We start from the raw sequence: 19650 nt of genomic DNA, 5'->3' as shown, positions 1-19650 counted from the left end.
GTGAGTGAGGGGGGGGCTCTGTGCTGGGGGCTGCCCACCCCTGACAGTGCAGCCTGTGAGTGAGGGGGGGCTCTGTGCTGGGGGCTGCCCACCCCTGACAGTGCAGCCTGTGAGTGAGGGGGGCTCTGTGCTGAGGGCTGCCCACCCCTGACAGTGCAGCCTGTGAGTGAGGGGGGCTCTGTGCTGAGGGCTGCCCACCCCTGACAGTGCAGCCTGTGAGTGAGGGGGGCTCTGTGCTGAGGGCTGCCCACCCCTGACAGTGCAGCCTGTGAGTGAGGGGGGCTCTGTGCTGGGGGCTGCCCACCCATGACAGTGCTGCCTGTGAGTGAGGGGGGCTCTGTGCTGGGGGCTGCCCACCCCTGACAGTGCAGCCTGTGAGTGAGGGGGGCTCTGTGCTGGGGGCTGCCCACCCCTGACAGTGCAGCCTGTGAGTGAGGGGGGCTCTGTGCTGGGAGCTGCCCACCCCTGACAGTGCTGCCTGTGAGTGAGGGGGGCTCTGTGCTGGGGGCTGCCCACACCTGACAGTGCAGCCTGTGAGTGAGGGGGGCTCTGTGCTGAGGGCTGCCCACCCTTGACAGTGCTGCCTGTGAGTGAGGGGGGCTCTGTGCTGGGAGCTGCCCACACCTGACAGTGCAGCCTGTGAGTGAGGGGGGCTCTGTGCTGAGGGCTGCCCACCCCTGACAGTGCAGCCTGTGAGTGAGGGGGGCTCTGTGCTGGGGGCTGCCCACCCCTGACAGTGCAGCCTGTGAGTGAGGGGGGCTCTGTGCTGAGGGCTGCCCACCCCTGACAGTGCAGCCTGTGAGTGAGGGGGGCTCTGTGCTGGGGGCTGCCCACACCTGACAGTGCAGCCTGTGAGTGAGGGGGGCTCTGTGCTGGGGGCTGCCCACCCCTGACAGTGCAGCCTGTGAGTGAGGGGGGCTCTGTGCTGAGGGCTGCCCACCCCTGACAGTGCAGCCTGTGAGTGAGGGGGGGCTCTGTGCTGGGGGCTGCCCACCCCTGACAGTGCAGCCTGTGAGTGAGGGGGGCTCTGTGCTGAGGGCTGCCCACCCCTGACAGTTCAGCCTGTGAGTGAGGGGGGCTCTGTGCTGGGGGCTGCCCACCCATGACAGTGCTGCCTGTGAGTGAGGGGGGCTCTGTGCTGGGGGCTGCCCACCCCTGACAGTGCAGCCTGTGAGTGAGGGGGGCTCTGTGCTGGGGGCTGCCCACCCCTGACAGTGCAGCCTGTGAGTGAGGGGGGCTCTGTGCTGGGAGCTGCCCACCCCTGACAGTGCTGCCTGTGAGTGAGGGGGGCTCTGTGCTGGGGGCTGCCCACACCTGACAGTGCAGCCTGTGAGTGAGGGGGGCTCTGTGCTGAGGGCTGCCCACCCTTGACAGTGCTGCCTGTGAGTGAGGGGGGCTCTGTGCTGGGAGCTGCCCACACCTGACAGTGCAGCCTGTGAGTGAGGGGGGCTCTGTGCTGAGGGCTGCCCACCCCTGACAGTGCAGCCTGTGAGTGAGGGGGGCTCTGTGCTGAGGGCTGCCCACCCCTGACAGTGCAGCCTGTGAGTGAGGGGGGCTCTGTGCTGGGGGCTGCCCACCCCTGACAGTGCAGCCTGTGAGTGAGGGGGGCTCTGTGCTGAGGGCTGCCCACCCCTGACAGTGCAGCCTGTGAGTGAGGGGGGCTCTGTGCTGGGGGCTGCCCACACCTGACAGTGCAGCCTGTGAGTGAGGGGGGCTCTGTGCTGGGGGCTGCCCACACCTGACAGTGCAGCCTGTGAGTGAGGGGGGCTCTGTGCTGAGGGCTGCCCACCCTTGACAGTGCTGCCTGTGAGTGAGGGGGGCTCTGTGCTGGGAGCTGCCCACACCTGACAGTGCAGCCTGTGAGTGAGGGGGGCTCTGTGCTGAGGGCTGCCCACCCCTGACAGTGCAGCCTGTGAGTGAGGGGGGCTCTGTGCTGAGGGCTGCCCACCCCTGACAGTGCAGCCTGTGAGTGAGGGGGGCTCTGTGCTGGGGGCTGCCCACCCCTGACAGTGCAGCCTGTGAGTGAGGGGGGCTCTGTGCTGAGGGCTGCCCACCCCTGACAGTGCAGCCTGTGAGTGAGGGGGGCTCTGTGCTGGGGGCTGCCCACCCCTGACAGTGCAGCCTGTGAGTGAGGGGGGCTCTGTGCTGAGGGCTGCCCACCCCTGACAGTGCAGCCTGTGAGTGAGGGGGGCTCTGTGCTGAGGGCTGCCCACCCCTGACAGTGCAGCCTGTGAGTGAGGGGGGCTCTGTGCTGAGGGCTGCCCACCCCTGACAGTGCAGCCTGTGAGTGAGGGGGGCTCTGTGCTGGGGGCTGCCCACCCCTGACAGTGCAGCCTGTGAGTGAGGGGGGCTCTGTGCTGAGGGCTGCCCACCCCTGACAGTGCTACCTGTGAGTGAGGGGGGCTCTGTGCTGGGGGCTGCCCACCCCTGATAGTGCAGCCTGTGAGTGAGGGGGGCTCCGTGCTGAGGGCTGCCCACCCCTGACAGTGCTGCCTGTGAGTGAGGGGGACTCTGTGCTGGGAGCTGCCCATCCCTGACAGTGCAGCCTGTGAGTGAGGGGGGCTCAGTGCTGGGGGCTGCCCACCCCTGACAGTGCAGCCTGTGAGTGAAGGGGGCACAGTGCTGGAGGCTGTGAGTGAAGGGGGCTCAGTGCTGGGGGCTGTGAGTGAGGGGGGCTCAGTGCTGGGGGCTGCCCACACCTGACAGTGCAGCCTGTGAGTGAGGGGGGCTCTGTGCTGGGAGCTGTGAGTGAGGGGGGCTCAGTGCTGGGGGCTGCCCACTCCTGACAGTGCAGCCTGTGAGTGAGGGGGGCTCTGTGCTGGGAGCTGCCCACCCCTGACAGTGCAGCCTGTGAGTGAGGGGGGCTGTGAGTGAAGGGGGCTCAGTGCTGGGGGCTGCCCACTCCTGACAGTGCAGCCTGTGAGTGAGGGGGGCTCTGTGCTGGGAGCTGCCCACCCCTGACAGTGCAGCCTGTGAGTGAGGGGGGCTGTGAGTGAAGGGGGCTCAGTGCTGGGGGCTGCCCACCCCTGACAGTGCAGCCTGTGAGTGAGGGGGGCTCTGTGCTGGGAGCTGCCCACCCCTGACAGTGCAGCCTGTGAGTGAGGGGGGCTGTGAGTGAAGGGGGCTGGGGGCTGCCCACCCCTGACAGTGCAGCCTGTGAGTGAGGGGGGCTCTGTGCTGAGGGCTGCCCACCCCTGACAGTGCAGCCTGTGAGTGAGGGGGGCTCTGTGCTGAGGGCTGCCCACCCCTGACAGTGCTACCTGTGAGTGAGGGGGGCTCTGTGCTGGGGGCTGCCCACCCCTGACAGTGCAGCCTGTGAGTGAGGGGGGCTCTGTGCTGGGAGCTGCCCACCCCTGACAGTGCAGCCTGTGAGTGAGGGGGGCTCTGTGCTGGGAGCTGCCCACCCCTGACAGTGCAGCCTGTGAGTGAGGGGGGCTCTGTGCTGGGAGCTGCCCACCCCTGACAGTGCAGCCTGTGAGTGAAGGGGGCTCTGTGCTGGGGGCTGCCCACCCCTGACAGTGCAGCCTGTGAGTGAAGGGGGCTCTGTGCTGGGGGCTGCCCACCCCTGACAGTGCAGCCTGTGAGTGAGGGGGCTCAGTGAGGGGGGCTCTGTGCTGGGGGCTGCCCACCCCTGACAGTGCCACCTGTGAGTGAGGGGGCTCAGTGCTGGGGGCTGCCCACCCCTGAGTGCAGCCTGTGAGGGCAGAGATCGGATTGTGCAGCCCCCTCCCAGCTCCATTCAAGCCTGGTCCAGCTGCAGTGTAGCCTCTGAGGGGATTATGGATTAACCCTCTAAATGACTGCTGCCCCTTATACTTGACCACAAGTCCCAGTACAGATGTGCCACTGGGCAATCACTGGGTCATGTTCTGCATGTTGTCAATACTTTATGGCTTTGTTCTCTAAGATGGGGCCTCATACATTACATAAGGAATCTTTGTTGCTTTTAGCAGCCAAGCAGGGGAAGCATTTAAAGGGCACCAATTACATTATTCATGTGACTGCTGCAGCCAATTACAGAGCTCCGCAATCTCTTTGCATACACGCAAGAGTGACTTATGATTGGCTACAGCTGTCACATGATGTCATCGCTGCAGTTAGCAGCAGGGCAATGGTGCTGGACTCAGCAGGTGAGTAATGGTTGTTTACTGCTGTTAGGCCGCTGTCCTAAAAAGGTTGTGCCCTACGGGCCAAGTCCTTATTGATGGGTCCATGGCACTCTGCTATTTTGTATTCAACCTTGATCAGATGCAGAATTCAGTGGTTCCCCCGCTGGAAGGTTGATACCAGTAGGGGACACAGCGCTGATCCAGGAGGAGTGTTCATTATTTTTTATTTTATTTTACTGACGACACTGGGCACCCTTCACAACAGGGCCAATTTCCGTTTTTCCTTAATCATTTTTTCCTCCCCTTTCCCGAGCCATAACTTTTTCATTTTTCCATCCCGATAGCTGTATGAGGGCTTGTTTTTTTGTTTGGACGAGTTGTACTTTTGTAGTGACTAGTGATGAACGAATATACTCGTTACTCGAGATTTCCCTAGCATGCTCGGGGGGGTCTCCGGGTATTTTTTAGTGCTCGGAGATTGTTTTTCTTGCCGCAGCTGAATGATTTACATCTGTTAGCCAGCATAAGTACATGTGGGGGTTGCCTGATTGCTAGGGAATCCCCACATGTACTTATGTTGGCTATCAGATGTAAATCATTCAGCTGCAGCGAAGAAAACTAAATCCCCGAGCACTAAAAATTACTCGGAGGACCCCCGAGCGTGCTCAAGAAATCTCGAGTAACGAGTATATTCGCTCATCACTAGTAGTGACACCATTGATTTTACCATATAGTGTACTGGAAAACGGGAACAAAAATTTCAGGTGTGGAGAAATTGTGAAAAATAAAAATCACAATTCTGACATTGTTTTTTTGGGAATTGTTTTTACAGTGTATATTTTGTGGAAAAAATGACCTAGCAGTATGATTCTGCTTATCAGTACAATTACTGCGATACCAAACTAATAAAACATTTTTTATTATTATTTTAGGGTTTAAAACAAAATCTGAAGTTTGCAGAAAAAAATTTGGGGTGGTTGATATTTTTCAAGACTCATAACATTTTTAATTTTTTGGTCGATGGAACAGTGTGACATCTTATTTTCGGGGGTGAGATGACATTTTCATTGATACCATTTTTGGATAGCTGGGAGACTGTGATCGCTTGTTATAGAATTTTTTTTTTGTGGAATTGCAGCTACCAAAAAAGACCCCATAATTTTGTCGTTTTACATTTTTGTTTACAGATGGGGTTAATTTATATATTTTGATCAGATTTCTCTGAACACGGCGATACCAAATGTAATTTTTTATCTTTATTTTAAATAGGGGAAAATTGGGCAATTTTAGCTTTTTCGGGGGTTTTTTTTTTTTTTCACTGTTCTTGTTTGTCTCCTTAGGGGACATAAAGCTGCGATCATCTGATCGCTTGTGAAGCAACAGCATCGTTGTACATAGCAGAAATCACGGTCTCCTTTGAAGCCAGGCCACAAGCAGGGTTTAAAAGCAGCTCTGTAACGACAAGCATTGAGGTGGGTCTTCAATAGGCCCGCTTTGCTAGCATAGCAACCCATTGGCGACCTGTGATCACGTCACAGGGGCGCCAGTAGGCTTGTAGAATGACGCTCCTCATGCCGACACGTGTTAAATGCTGCTGTTTTTTTTATTTTTCCATCAATATGGCCATGTGAGGGCTTGTTTTTTGCGGGACAAGTTACACTTTTGAACAACATCATTGGTTTTAGCATGTCGTGTACTAGAAAACGGGAAAAAAATTCCAAGTGCGGTGAAATTGCAAAAAAAGTGCAATCCCACACTTGTTTTTTGTTTGGCTTTTTTTTGCTAGGTTCACTAAATGCTAAAACTTACCTGCCATTATGATTCTCCAGGTCATTACGAGTTCATAGACACCAAACATGTCTAAGTTCTTTTTTATCTAAGTGGTGAAAAAAAAATTCCAAACTTTGCTAAAAAAAAATTTTTGCCGTTTTCCGATACCCGTAGCGTCTCCATTTTTTGTGATCTGGGGTCATGTGAGGGCTTAATTTTTGCGTGCCGAGCTGGCATTTTTACTGATACCATTTTGGTGCAGATGTTTTTAACCCCTTCATGACTGTGGGATTTTTCGTTTTTCCGTGTTCGTTTTTCACTCCCCTCCTTCCCAGAGCCATAACTTTTTTATTTTTCCTTCAATTTGGCCATGTGAGGGCTTATTTTTTGCGGGACAAGTTGTACTTTTGAACGACATCATTGGTTTTACCATGTCGTGTACTAGAAAACGGGAAAAAAATTCCAAGTGCGGTGAAATTGCAAAAAAAAGTGCAATCCCACACTTGTTTTTTGCTTGGCTTTTTTGCTAGGTTCACTAAATGCTAAAACTAACCTGCCATTATGATTCTCCAGGTCATTACGAGTTCATAGACACCTAACATGACTAGGTTATCTTTTACCTAAGTGGTGAAAAAAAATTCCAAACTTTGCTAAAAAAAAAAAAAAAAAAATGCGCCATTTTCCGATACTCGTAGCGTCTCCATTTTTCACGATCTGGGGTCGGTTGAGGGCTTGCGTTCCAAGCCGGCGTTTTTAATGATACCATTTCGGTGCAGATACGTACTTTTGATGCCCGTTATTGCATTTTAATGCAATGTCGCGGCAACCAAAAAAAACGGAATTCTGGCGTTTTGATTTTTTTTCTCGTTACACCGTTTAGCGATCAGGTTTATGCTTTTTTTTATTGATAGATTGGGCGATTCTGAACGTGGTGATACCAAATATGTGTAGATTTGATTTTTTTTTATTGATTTATTTTGATTGAGGTGAAAGGGGGGTGATTTAAACTTTTATATTTTTTTTTATTTTTTTTCACATTTTTTTTTACTTTTGCCATGCTTCAATAGCCTCCATGGGAGGCTAGAAGCAGGCACAGCACGATCGCCTCTGCTACGTAGCAGCGATCTGCTGTTCGCTGCTATGTAGCAGAAAATCAGGTGTGCTGTGAGCGCCGACCACAGGGTGGCGCTCACAGCTACCGGCGATCAGTAACCATAGAGGTCTCAAGGACCTCTATGGTTACTGTCCTGACACATCGCTGACCCCCAATCATGTGACGGGGGTCGGCGATGACGTCATTTCCGGCCGCCCGGCTGGATGCGGTAGTTAAATGCCGCTGTCTGCGTTTGACAGCGGCATTTAACTAGTTAATAGCGGCGGGTGAATCGCGATTTCACCCGCCGCTATTGCGGGCACATGTCAGCTGTTCAAAACAGCTGACATGTCCCGGCTTTGATGCGGGCTCACCGCGGAGCCCTGCATCAAAGCAGGGGAGCTGACATCGGACGTACTATACCGTCCGGTGTCAGTCAGGGGTTAATGCAATGTGGCGGCGACCAAAAAAAGTAATTCGGGCTTTTCTAATTTTTTAGATCGTTTAGCAATCAGGTTAATCCTTTTTTTTTTTGATTGGGCGATTCTAAACTCGGCGATACCAAATATGTGTGTTTTTTTTTTTTTTTTATTGGTTTATTTTGAATGAGGCGAAAGGGGGGTGATTTTAAACTTTTTTTATAGTTTTCATATTTTTTTAAAATTTTTTATTTTTTACTTTTGCCATGCTTCAATAGTCTCCATGGGAGGCTAGAAGCTGGCATAGCCTGATCGGCTCTGCTACATAGCAGCGATCATCAGATCGCTCCTATGTAGCTCAATTACAGGCTTGCTATGAGCGCCAACCACAGGGTGGCGCTCACAGCAAGCTGGCATCAGCAACCATAGAGGTCTCGAGACCTCTGGTTTGTATGCCGACGCATCGCTGACCCCCCGATCATGTGACGGGGGTCTGCGATGCGCTCATTTCCGGCCCGATGGCCGGAAGCGCCTGGTTAAATGCCGCTGTCAGCGTTTGACAGCGGCATTTAACTAGTTAATAGCAGCGGGCGGATCGCGATTCCACTTGTCGCTATTGCGGGCACATGTCAGCTGTTCAAAACAGCTGACATGTCCCAGCTTTGATGCGGGCTCACCGCCGCATCCCGCATCAAAGCGGGGGTACCGACCTCCGCAGTAATAGTACGGCGGAGGTCGGTAAGGGGTTAAGGGACTCCAAAATGCTATTTTGTCATTTTTCCTGGATATTTTTTTAATGTTATTAGACGTGACACTGCTCTTTATACTATGATTCTACACAAAGGCTAGGTGCAGATGAGCGTATATTTTTGTCACCTGAGAAAATTTGGATTGATTATGCAAATGACACTGATCAGAGTGCGCATAATGTGATCCAATTTTCTCAGATGTTGAGACGATAGAGCAAAAAGTTCTCCCATTTTGTGAGTCTGTGGAAATCGGACTGCACTCAGTCATTCGATTGCAAATCTTTTTTTTTCCAAGGACTTGACCCAGTGCGATTCAAACATCGGATGCAAATGGTTCACTTTGCGATTCCTTTCCTCGGATGGTCTTTGTCGTAATTAAAACCGGACAAGTGCACTAATATTGGTCTGAGTGCAATCAAATGTTTTGTTGGCTCGCACTCGGACCGAACATACGATTGTCTGCACAAGCCCTTTCCATCATGTGAAGCAGTTTTAGCTTTTCCCATGACAGAAGAAGCAAGAATGAATTTACTCCTGGACATGAAAACTACCGTATTTTGCGCACTATAAAACGCATCGGACCATTATATGCACCCCAAATTTGGGGGAGGAAAATTTTTTTTTTTTTTTTTAAATACGCTACGATTTTATCTTATAGTCAGTCCCATTTTACAGTAGTTTTACCCGGAGTCGGCTGTTGTGGAGCAGCGGGGGTCACAGGAGACAGGGTCGCTGCTTCAGCAGGCTGGCAGCAACCAGAGTGTAGCAAAGCTGCATGCCCTGGGCTGCGAGTAGGGGGTGTCCCAGCGCTGCGGGCTCTGGGCTCCTCTAAGATGTTGGCGCTGTACGGAGTCCCCTTTCCATTGATTTTCAAGTGGCGGGCTGTGGGAAAATCGGAGGCGTCGCATTCGCAGATTGAGATCTATGGAGATAAGATCTCATCGGTCCACCCTTCTTCTCCCCAGTAAGCTACCTTCGGATTATAAGATGCACCCCCACTTTCCTCCTATATTTGGGGGGAAAAAGTGTGCCTTGGTGCTCCATTAAATACTATAAATTTCTGATTATGAACCCATATTCAGATACAACAGATTTACATTTGTGCAATAAAAATATAAAGCTGGACACAATGTAAGGATTTTCCTGCAATAAAAAAGGAAACTTGTAAATCGTCAGTTCTAGTCCTCAAAATAGCTTTTTTTTTTTTCTTGGAACTTTGTTCACATTAAAGGCTATGTTCATACATCACACATTTGCTGTGCTTTGTAGTGCAGAAAGAGGAAATCTGTGACAAAATCCACATACACATCAAAATCTGTTTGTACTTTGTGTGGCTAAATCTAAAGGAAGCTTTAACCATTAAGTGAATGTCGGCTGAACCTACCAGTCACTTAATGTGTAGGGGGGCATGTAATGAATTTTTTCTATCATCAAATTAGGAGGGGGAATAGTTAAAGGGAACCTGTCACCTCAAATTGGCAGGATATGTAAATGCCTTTTTTCCGGTCCGATGGGTGGCGTTTCGTCTTCATTTCTCCACCCCATCCGTCCCGATTGTCCGCAATATGTTCGAGAATTAGAGTACTTGTCCTCCATAGCGCAATACTTCCGGGACATAGTGCGCGGTCACATGCGCAGCAATGTTTTTTGGCTTTGACCGTAGTTGGGTAAAGCATACTGTGCATGCGCGAGCGAAGATTGCATTGCGCACGTGCGAACTATGGAGGACAAGTACTCTAATTCTCGAACATATTGTGGACAACGGGGACGAATTGGGTGGAGAAATGAAGACGAAACGCCGTCCATCTGACCGAAAAAAGGCATTTACATATCCCACCAATTTGAGGCGACAGGTTCCATTTAAGTATGTTGGATTAAAACATAGAAAAATTCCGTAGGGGTGTACGGGTGTCCCTACTCTACAGATCATCGGCATTGGGTAATGTGTATGGCTTATTTTAGCCAAGGTATTTAATGCACACACGGAGTATTCAGTGCTGCGGATATAATGCCCCCCTGTAACATGGGAGATTATCTGGTTATAGGTCTGTGTACTCTGAATCGTTCCCCATATGCTAGCATTATTGCTGCTTGTTAGGTTGGCACCCTGCCGTGGGCTTCTTTGCATGGTGTAGGTGACCCCCTTGTGTCATCTTTTTAGCCCAATTATGCACCGTCTGTCTGTATTTTTTATTTTTTATATGTTTTGATGGAATAAAATGAGTATTGTTTGGACTTTATGACTGCTTGTCCTTTTTTGATTTGCATGGATTAAAACATGCACAATACCCCCGCATGGAGAATACAGTGGGTATGGAAGTATTCATACCCCTTTAAATTTTTCACTCTGTTTCACTGCAGCCATTTGGTAAATTAAAAAAAAAAGTTCATTTTATTTTCTCATTAATGTACACTCTGCACCCCATCTTGACTGAAAAAAAACGTAGAAATTTTTGCAAATTTATTAAAAAAAGAAAAACTGAAATATCACATGGTCATAAGTATTCAGACCCTTTGCTCAGTATTGAGTAGAAGCACCTTTTGAGCTAGTCCAGCCATGAGTCGTCTTGGGAATGATGCAACACTTTTTTTGCACCTGGATTTGGGGATCCTCTGCCATTCTTCCTTGTAGATCATCTCCAGTTCTGTCAGGTTTGATGGTGAACGTTGGTGGTCAGCCATTTTAAGGTCTCTCCAGAGATGCTCAATTGGATTTAGGTCAGGGTTCTGGCTGGGCCAGTCAAGAATGGTCACAGTTGTTCTGAAGCCACTCCTTTGTTATTTTAGCTGTGTGCTTGGGGTCATTGTCTTGTTGGAAGGTGAACCTTCGGCCAAGTCTGAGGTCCAGAGCACTCTGGAAGAGGTTTTCATCCAGGATATCACTGTACTTAGCCGCATTCATGTTTCCTTCAGTTGCAACCAGTCGTCCTGTCCCTGCAGCTGAAAATTACCCCCTATAGCATGATGCTGCCACCACCATGTTTCACTGTTGGGATTGTATTGGGCAGGTGATGAGCAGTGCCTGGTTTTCTCCACACATACCGCTTAGGCTACGTTCACATTTGCGTTGTTGGGCGCAGCGTCGTCGACGCATGCGTCATGCGCCCCTTTCTTTAACATGGGAGGCACATGGACATGCGCCGGTATGCGTTGTCATGCGTTGTATGACGCATGAGTTTTTTTGGCGCGCCAGATAGGGCGCGGACGACGCTACAAGTTGCAGTTTTGATGCATCACATTTCCGAAGAAAAACGCATGCAACGCACCTGCGTCGTAAATGCGCCAAAAAAACACATTAGTGTCTATGAAAAACGCATAGGGCGCAGTTGCCTGCGGTGAGCCGCGTTTTTTTGACGCATGCGCATTTTGACTAAATGTATTTTTTGGGGGCGTTTTGGATCTTCAATTGTATAGGACAACGCATGCGTCAAAAAATGCTGCGTTGTGTATGCGTTTGACATGTGTTGTGCGTTGCGTCGACGACGCTGCGCCCAACAACGCAAATGTGAACGTAGCCTTCGAATTATCACCAAAAAGGTCTATCTTTGTCTCATCTGACAGAGAATCTTACTTCTCACAGTCTGGGAGTCCTCGATGTGTTTTTTAGCAAACTCTATGTGGGCTTTCATATGTCTTGGAGAGGCTTCCATTGGGCCACTCTGTCATAAAGGCCCGACTGGTGGATGGCTGCAGTGATAGTGGTCTTTGTGGAACTTTATCCCATCTCCCTACTGCATCTCTGGAGCTCAACCACAGTGATCTTGGGGTTATTCTTTACCTCTATCACCAAGGCTCTAGGAACTTTGAGTACTGCAGAAATTTTGTAACCTTGGCCAGATCTGTGCCTTGCCACAATTGTGTCTGAGCTCCTTGGCCAGTTCCTTTGACTTCATGATTCTCATTTGGCCTGACATGCACTGTGAGGTGTGAGGTCTTATATAGACAGGTGTGTGCCTTTACAAATCAAGTCCTATCAGTTTAATTAAACACATTAAAGGAGTAGAACCATCTCAAGGAGGATCACAAGGAAATGGACAGCATGTGACTTAAATATGAGTGTCTGATCAAAGGGTCTGAATACTTATGACCACGGATTTACTGCAGATTTACCACGGTTTTTGTGCGGATCCTACTGCGGTTTTACTCCTTCGGTTTTCTATTATGGAGCAGGTGTAAAACCGCTGCGGAATCCGCACAAAGAATTGACATGCTGCGGAAAATAAACCTCTGCGTTTCCGCACGTTTTTTTCCGCAGCATGTGCACAGCGGTTTTTATTTTCCATAGGTTTACATGGTACTGTACACCGCATGGAAAACTGCTGTGGATCCGCAGCGTCAAAAACGCTGCGGATCCGCAGTAAAAACCGCAACGTGTGAACATGGCCTCATAGTACATCCGATGGCAGTAAGGGGTTAATGAGAAAAAAATTGAACTTTTTTCAATTTACCAAAATGGCTGCAATGAAACAAAGAGTGAAAAATTTAAAGAGGTCTGAATACTTTCCGTACCCACTGTATATGCACGCTGTTTACAGCTGCTCATTGTTTTGTCTGGAGGAACAGCTTCAGTCACCAACACCCCCAAAAAGAGAGGATAAGGCTACTTTCACACTAGCGTCGGTACGGGGCCGTCGCGCTGCGTCGGCCCGACGTACCGACGCATAGTGTGCAAGCGCCGCACAACGGGGGCAGCGGATGCTGTTTTTCCACTCATCCGCTGCCCCATTGTGAGGTGCGGGGAGGTGGGGGCGGAGTTCCGGCCGCGCATGCGCGGACGGAAATGGTGGACCGTCGGCACAAAAAAAGTTACATGTAACGTTTTTTTCGTCCGGCGGTCCGCCACAACACGACGCAACCGTCGCACGTCGCAATGCGTCGCTAATGTTAGTCTATGGGGAAAAAAGGCATCCTGCAGACGACTTTGCAGGATGCGGTTTTTCGCCAAAACGACGCATTGCGACGTATGCAAAAAAACGCTAGTGTTAAAGTAGCCTAACAAGCACACAAAAATTGCATGAACTTTTCAAGGGAAGCGATCATTTCAAGACTAATTCTGGCAGCACAATTGCTGGCAGGTATGTATTTCTCTGGAGTGCTCCGTCATTTCAGAGAAAACGTAGTTTGATGATCCAGCAAGGGGGACTATAGGAATAGACAATACCAGTGTGGCGCCCCCTGGCAGGCTTCTCCTCACACCACTTCAGTTGATTGACAGAACATTTCCCACATGTGTACATATAATCGTGCAACCAGATTTTGATTCATGCTGCCTGTGGTTTGGGCAGCATGAATCCACTGACCTTTAATGGAAATGTCATGGGAAAATGACACATCTACAGTGGGGCAAAAAAGTATTTAGTCAGTCACCAATAGTGCAAGTTCCACCACTTAAAAAGATGAGAGGCGTCTGTAATTTACATCATAGGTAGACCTCAACTATGGGAGACAAACTGAGAAAAAAAAATCCAGAAAATCACATTGTCTGTTTTTTTATCATTTTATTTGCATATTATGGTGGAAAATAAGTATTTGGTCAGAAACAAACAATCAAGATTTCTGGCTCTCACAGACCTGTAACTTCTTCTTTAAGAGTCTCCTCTTTCCTCCACTCATTACCTGTAGTAATGGCACCTGTTTAAACTTGTTATTAGTATAAAAAGACACCTGTGCACACCCTCAAACAGTCTGACTCTAAACTCCACTATGGTGAAGACCAAAGAGCTGTTAAAGGCCACCAGAAACAAAATTGTAGCCCTGCACCAGGCTGGGAAGACTGAATCTGCAATAGCCAACCAGCTTGGAGTGAAGAAATCAACAGTGGGAGCAATAATTAGAAAATGGAAGACATTCAAGACCACTGATAATCTCCCTCGATCTGGGGCTCCACGCAAAATCCCACCCCGTGGGGTCAGAATGATCACAAGAACGGTGAGCAAAAATCCCAGAACCACGCGGGGGGACCTAGTGAATGAACTGCAGAGAGCTGGGACCAATGTAACAAGGCCTACCATAAGTAACACACTACGCCACCATGGACTCAGATCCTGCAGTGCCAGACGTGTCCCACTGCTTAAGCCAGTACATGTCCGGGCCCGTCTGAAGTTTGCTAGAGAGCATTTGGATGATCCAGAGGAGTTTTGGGAGAATGTCCTATGGTCTGATGAAACCAAACTGGAACTGTTTGGTAGAAACACAACTTGTCGTGTTTGGAGGAAAAAGAATACTGAGTTGCATCCATCAAACACCATACCTACTGTAAAGCATGGTGGTGGAAACATCATGCTTTGGGGCTGTTTCTCTGCAAAGGGGCCAGGACGACTGATCCGGGTACATGAAAGATTGAATGGGGCCATGTATCGTGAGATTTTGAGTGCAAACCTCCTTCCATCAGCAAGGGCATTGAAAATGAAACGTGGCTGGGTCTTTCAACATGACAATGATCCAAAGCACACCGCCAGGGCAACGAAGGAGTGGCTTCGTAAGAAGCATTTCAATGTCCTGGAGTGGCCTAGCCAGTCTCCAGATCTCAACCCTATAGAAAACCTTTGGAGGGAGTTGAAAGTCCGTGTTGCCAAGCGAAAAGCCAAAAACATCACTGCTCTAGAGGAGATCTGCATGGAGGAATGGGCCAACATACCAACAACAGTGTGTGGCAACCTTGTGAAGACTTACAGAAAACGTTTGACCTCTGTCATTGCCAACAAAGGATATATTACAAAGTATTGAGATGAAATTTTGTTTCTGACCAAATACTTATTTTCCACCATAAAATGCAAATAAAATGATAAAAAAACAGACAATGTGATTTTCTGGATTTTTTGTTCTCAGTTTGTCTCCCATAGTTGAGGTCTACCTATGATGTAAATTACAGACGCCTCTCATCTTTTTAAGTGGTAGAACTTGCACTATTGCTGACTGACTAAATACTTTTTTGCCCCACTGTGTATATATATATATATATATATATATATATATATATATATATATATATATATATATATATATATATATATATATATAAAAGGCATCGTGATTACTCGCTAATCCCGCCCCCTGCACAGTAGCTCTGCCCCACCTCATCACCACACAGAATCCTGCCCCCCACCCCATTACCACACACAGTCCCGCCCCCACCACATTACCACACAGAATCCTGCCCCCCACCCCATTACCACACACAGTCCCGCCCTCCCACCCCATTACCACACACAGTCCCGCCCTCCCACCCCATTACCACACACAGTCCCGCCCTCCCACCCCATTACCACACACAGTCCCGCCCTCCCACCCCATTACCACACACAGTCCCGCCCTCCCACCCCATTACCACACACAGTCCCGCCCTCCCACCCCATTACCACACACAGTCCCGCCCCCCACCCCATTACCACACAGTCCCGCCCCCCCACCCCATTACCACACACAGTCCCGCCCCCCCACCCCATTACCACACAGTCCCGCCCCCCCACCCCATTACCACACACAGTCCCGCCCCCCCACCCCATTACCACACACAGTCCCGCCCATTACCACACACAGTCCCGCCCCCCCACCCCATTACCACACACAGTCCCGCCCCCCCACCCCATTATCACACAGTCCCGCCCCCCCACCCCATTATCACACAGTCCCGCCCCCCCACCCCATTATCACACAGTCCCGCCCCCCCACCCCATTATCACACAGTCCCGCCCCCCCACCCCATTACCACACACAGTCCCGCCCCCCCACCCCATTACCACACACAATCCCGCCCCCCACCACATTACCACACACAATCCCGTCTCCCACCCCATTACCACACATAATCCGCACCACACACAATCCCGCCCCCCCACCATATTACCACATACAATCCCGCCCCCTCCACATTACCACACACAATCCCACCCCCACCACATCACCACACACAACCCCGCCCCCACCACATTACCACAGATAACCCCTCCCCCCACCACATTACCACAGATAATCCCGCCCCGACTAGATTACCACACATAATCCCACCACATTGCCACACATAATCCCGCCCCTCCACCACATCACCACAGATAATCCCGCCCCCCACCACCACATTACCACACACAATCCCACCACATTACCACACATAATCCCGCCCCTTCATTTTACCACACGAGGCTCCGTCCCCACACATTACCACACGAGGCTCCGTCCCCACACATTACCACACGAGGCTCCGTCCCCACACATTACCACACGAGGCTCTGTTCCCCACACATTACCACACGAGGCTCCGTCCCCCCACATTACCACACGAGGCTCTGTTCCCCACACATTACCACACGAGGCTCCGTCCCCCCACATTACCACACGAGGCTCCGTCCCCCCACATTACCACACGAGGCTCCGTCCCCACACATTACCACACGAGGCTCCGTCCCCACACATTACCACACGAGGCTCCGTCCCCACACATTACCACACGAGGCTCCGTCCCCACACATTACCACACGAGGCTCCGTCCCCACACATTACCACACGAGGCTCCGTCCCCACACATTACCACACGAGGCTCCGTCCCCACACATTACCACACGAGGCTCCGTCCCCACACATTACCACACGAGGCTCCGTCCCCACACATTACCACACGAGGCTCCGTCCCCACACATTACCACACGAGGCTCCGTCCCCACACATTACCACACGAGGCTCCTCCCCTCCCACATTACCATACGAGGCTCCTCCCCCCCCACATTACCACACGCAGCACTTCCTTTCTATGTAATTCAACCACTTCAACCAAGGTAAACATACATTTAATTGCATAATCACCAGCAGCGTTAATTAGATAGCAATGAGCGTGCCGAGCGTTAGCTGGCTGGAAACAGCTAGTTGTTTATATCAGTCTTTTGTGTCAGTGTATTAACCCCTTAACGACCGCCGATACGCCTTTTAACGGCGGCCGCTAAGGGTACAAAGTGAATAGCGCCCCCCAGAGTCGGATTTTCTCTGGGGTCTCGGTTGCCGAGGGTAGCCGAGACCCCAGAGAACATGATTCGGGGGGGTTTTACCGACCCCCGAGTTGCGATCGCCGGTAATTAACCGTTTACCGGCGGTCGCAACAAAAAAAAAAAAACGCGATTTGCCGTTTAATTTCTCTGTCCTCCGATGTGATCGCACATCGGAGGACAGAGAAATGTGGTCCCCGATGGCCTCCAATAGCCCCCCAATACTCACCTACCTCCCCCGGTGCTCCTCGTGTCTCCCCATGGGCGCCGCCATCTTTTTTCCGGGAAAAAATGGCGGGCGCACGCGCAGTGCGCCCGCCGCCCGGCACCCGGAAGATCTTTGGGGTCTCGGCTGCCGGGGGTAGCCGAGACCCCAAAGAACATGATCGGGGTCGGTTTGCACCGACCCCTGCTTTGCGATCGCCGGTAATTAACAGTTTACCGGCGACCGCAAAAAAAAAAAAAAAAAGCGATCAGTTATTTCTCTGTCCTCTGATGTGATCGCACATCAGAGGACAGAGAAATAGGGGGATTCGGGGACCCTATCATACTCACCCGGGGTCCCTGGGTCCTCTTCTGTCTTCTCCTGCCAGCCGGCTTTTTCATCATGGCGGGCGCATGCGCAGTGCGCCCGCCATCTGCTGCCATCTGCCGGCCGGCAGGAGAAGACAAGTTGGGGCTAAAATTAGGGTTAGAGTTAGGGTTAGGGTTAGAGTTAGGGTTAGGGTTAGAGTTAGGGTTAGGGTTAGAGTTAGGGTTAGAGTTAGGGTTAGGGTTGGGGCTAAATTTAGGGTTAGGGCTAGGGTTAGGGTTAGGCTACTTTCACACTAGCGTTTTTTGGCTTCCGTCGCAATGCGTCGTTGGAGAAAAAACGCATCCTGCAAAAGTGCTTGCAGGATGCGTTTTTTCTCCATTGGCTTGCATTAGCGACGCATTGCGACGGATTGCCACATGTCGCATCCGTCGTGCGACGGATGCGTCGTGCTTTGGCGGACCGTCAACACAAAAAAAACTACATGTAACTTTTTTGTGCGACGTGTCCGCCATTTCCGACCGCGCATGCGTGGCCGGAACTCCGCCCCCGCCTCCCCGCACCTCACAATGGGGCAGCGGATACGTTGAAAAAACAGCATCTGCTGCACCCGTTGTGCGGCGCTTACAACGCTAGCGTCGGTACGTCGGCCCGACACACTGCGATGGGCCGAGTACGACGCTAGTGTGAAAGTAGCCTTAGGCTTCTTTCACACTTGCGTCGGTACGGGGCGGTCGCAATGCGTCGGCCCGATGTACCGACGCACGTTGTGAAAATTGTGCACAACGTGGGCAGCGGATGCAGTTTTTCAACGCATCCGCTGCCCAGTCTATGTCCTGGGGAGGAGGGGGCAGAGTTACGGCCACGCATGCGCGGAAATGGCGTACGCGACGTACAAAAAAAAGGTTACATTGAACTTTTTTTGTGACGACGGGGGCTAAAGTTATGGTTAGGGTTGGGGCTAAAGTTAGTGTTGGGGCTAAAGTTAGGGTTAGAGTTGGGATTAGGGTTAGGGTTTGGATTAGGGTTGGGATTAGTGTTACGTTTGGGATTAGGGTTGGGATTAGGGTTAGGGTTGGGATTAGGGTTAGGGGTGTGTTGGATTTAGGGTTTTGATTAGGGTTATGGTTAGGGTTGAGATTAGGGCTGTTTTGGGGTTAGGGTTGTGATTATCGTTAGGGTTGTGATTAGGATTATGGATCGGGTTGAGATTAGGGTTAGGGGTGTGTTGGGGTTAGGGTTGGAGTTAGAATTGGGGGGTTTCCACTGTTTAGGTACATCAGGGGGTCTCCAAACACGACAGCCAATTTTGCGCAAAAAAAGTCAAATGGTACTCCCTCCCTTCTGAGCTCTGCCGTGCGCCCAAACAGTGGTTTACCCCCACATATGGGGCATCAGCGTACTCGGGACAAATTGGACAACAACTTTTGGGGTCCAATTTCTCTTGTTACCCTTGTGAAAATAAAAATTTGGGGGCTAAAAAAATCTTTTTTGTGGGAAAAAAATATTTTTTATTTTCACTACTCTGCATTATAAACTTCTGTGAAGCACTTGGGCATTCAAAGTTCTCACCACATATCTAGATAAGTTCCTTGGGGGGTCTATTTTCCAAAATGGGGTCACTTGTTGGGGGTTTCTACTGTTTAGGTACATTAGGGGTCTGCAAACGCAACATAACGCCCGCAGACAATTCTATCAAAGTCTGCATTCCAAAATGGCGCTCCTTCCCTTCCGAGCTCTGCCGTGCGCCCAAACAGTGGTTTACCCCCACATATGGGGTACCAGCATACTCAGGACAAATTGGACAACAACTTTTGGGGTCCAATTTCTCTTGTTACCCTTGTGAAAATAAAAACTTGGGGGCTAAAAAATCTTTATTGTTAAAAAATATATATTTTTTATTTTCACGACTCTGCATTATAAACTTCTGTGATGCACTTGGGCATTCAAAGTTCTCACTACACATCTAGATAAGTTCCATGGGGGGTCTAGTTTCCAAAATGGGG

At 50.6% G+C, this 19650-nt stretch overlaps 1 protein-coding gene across 2 annotated transcripts in view; it reads left to right on the top strand.

Annotated features, from left to right (window-relative positions):
* The window catches only part of ZNF292 (zinc finger protein 292), a 128407-nt gene that overhangs the window by 45906 nt on the left and 62851 nt on the right, over positions 1 to 19650 (top strand). The gene's annotated exons all lie outside the window — the stretch shown is intronic.

The sequence above is a fragment of the Ranitomeya variabilis genome, chromosome 2 (assembly GCF_051348905.1).
Source record: "Ranitomeya variabilis isolate aRanVar5 chromosome 2, aRanVar5.hap1, whole genome shotgun sequence".
NCBI classification, from domain to species: Eukaryota; Metazoa; Chordata; class Amphibia; order Anura; family Dendrobatidae; genus Ranitomeya; species Ranitomeya variabilis.
The sequence above is the reverse complement of the archived record's forward strand: the minus strand, read 5'-3'. Positions and strand labels throughout refer to the sequence as shown.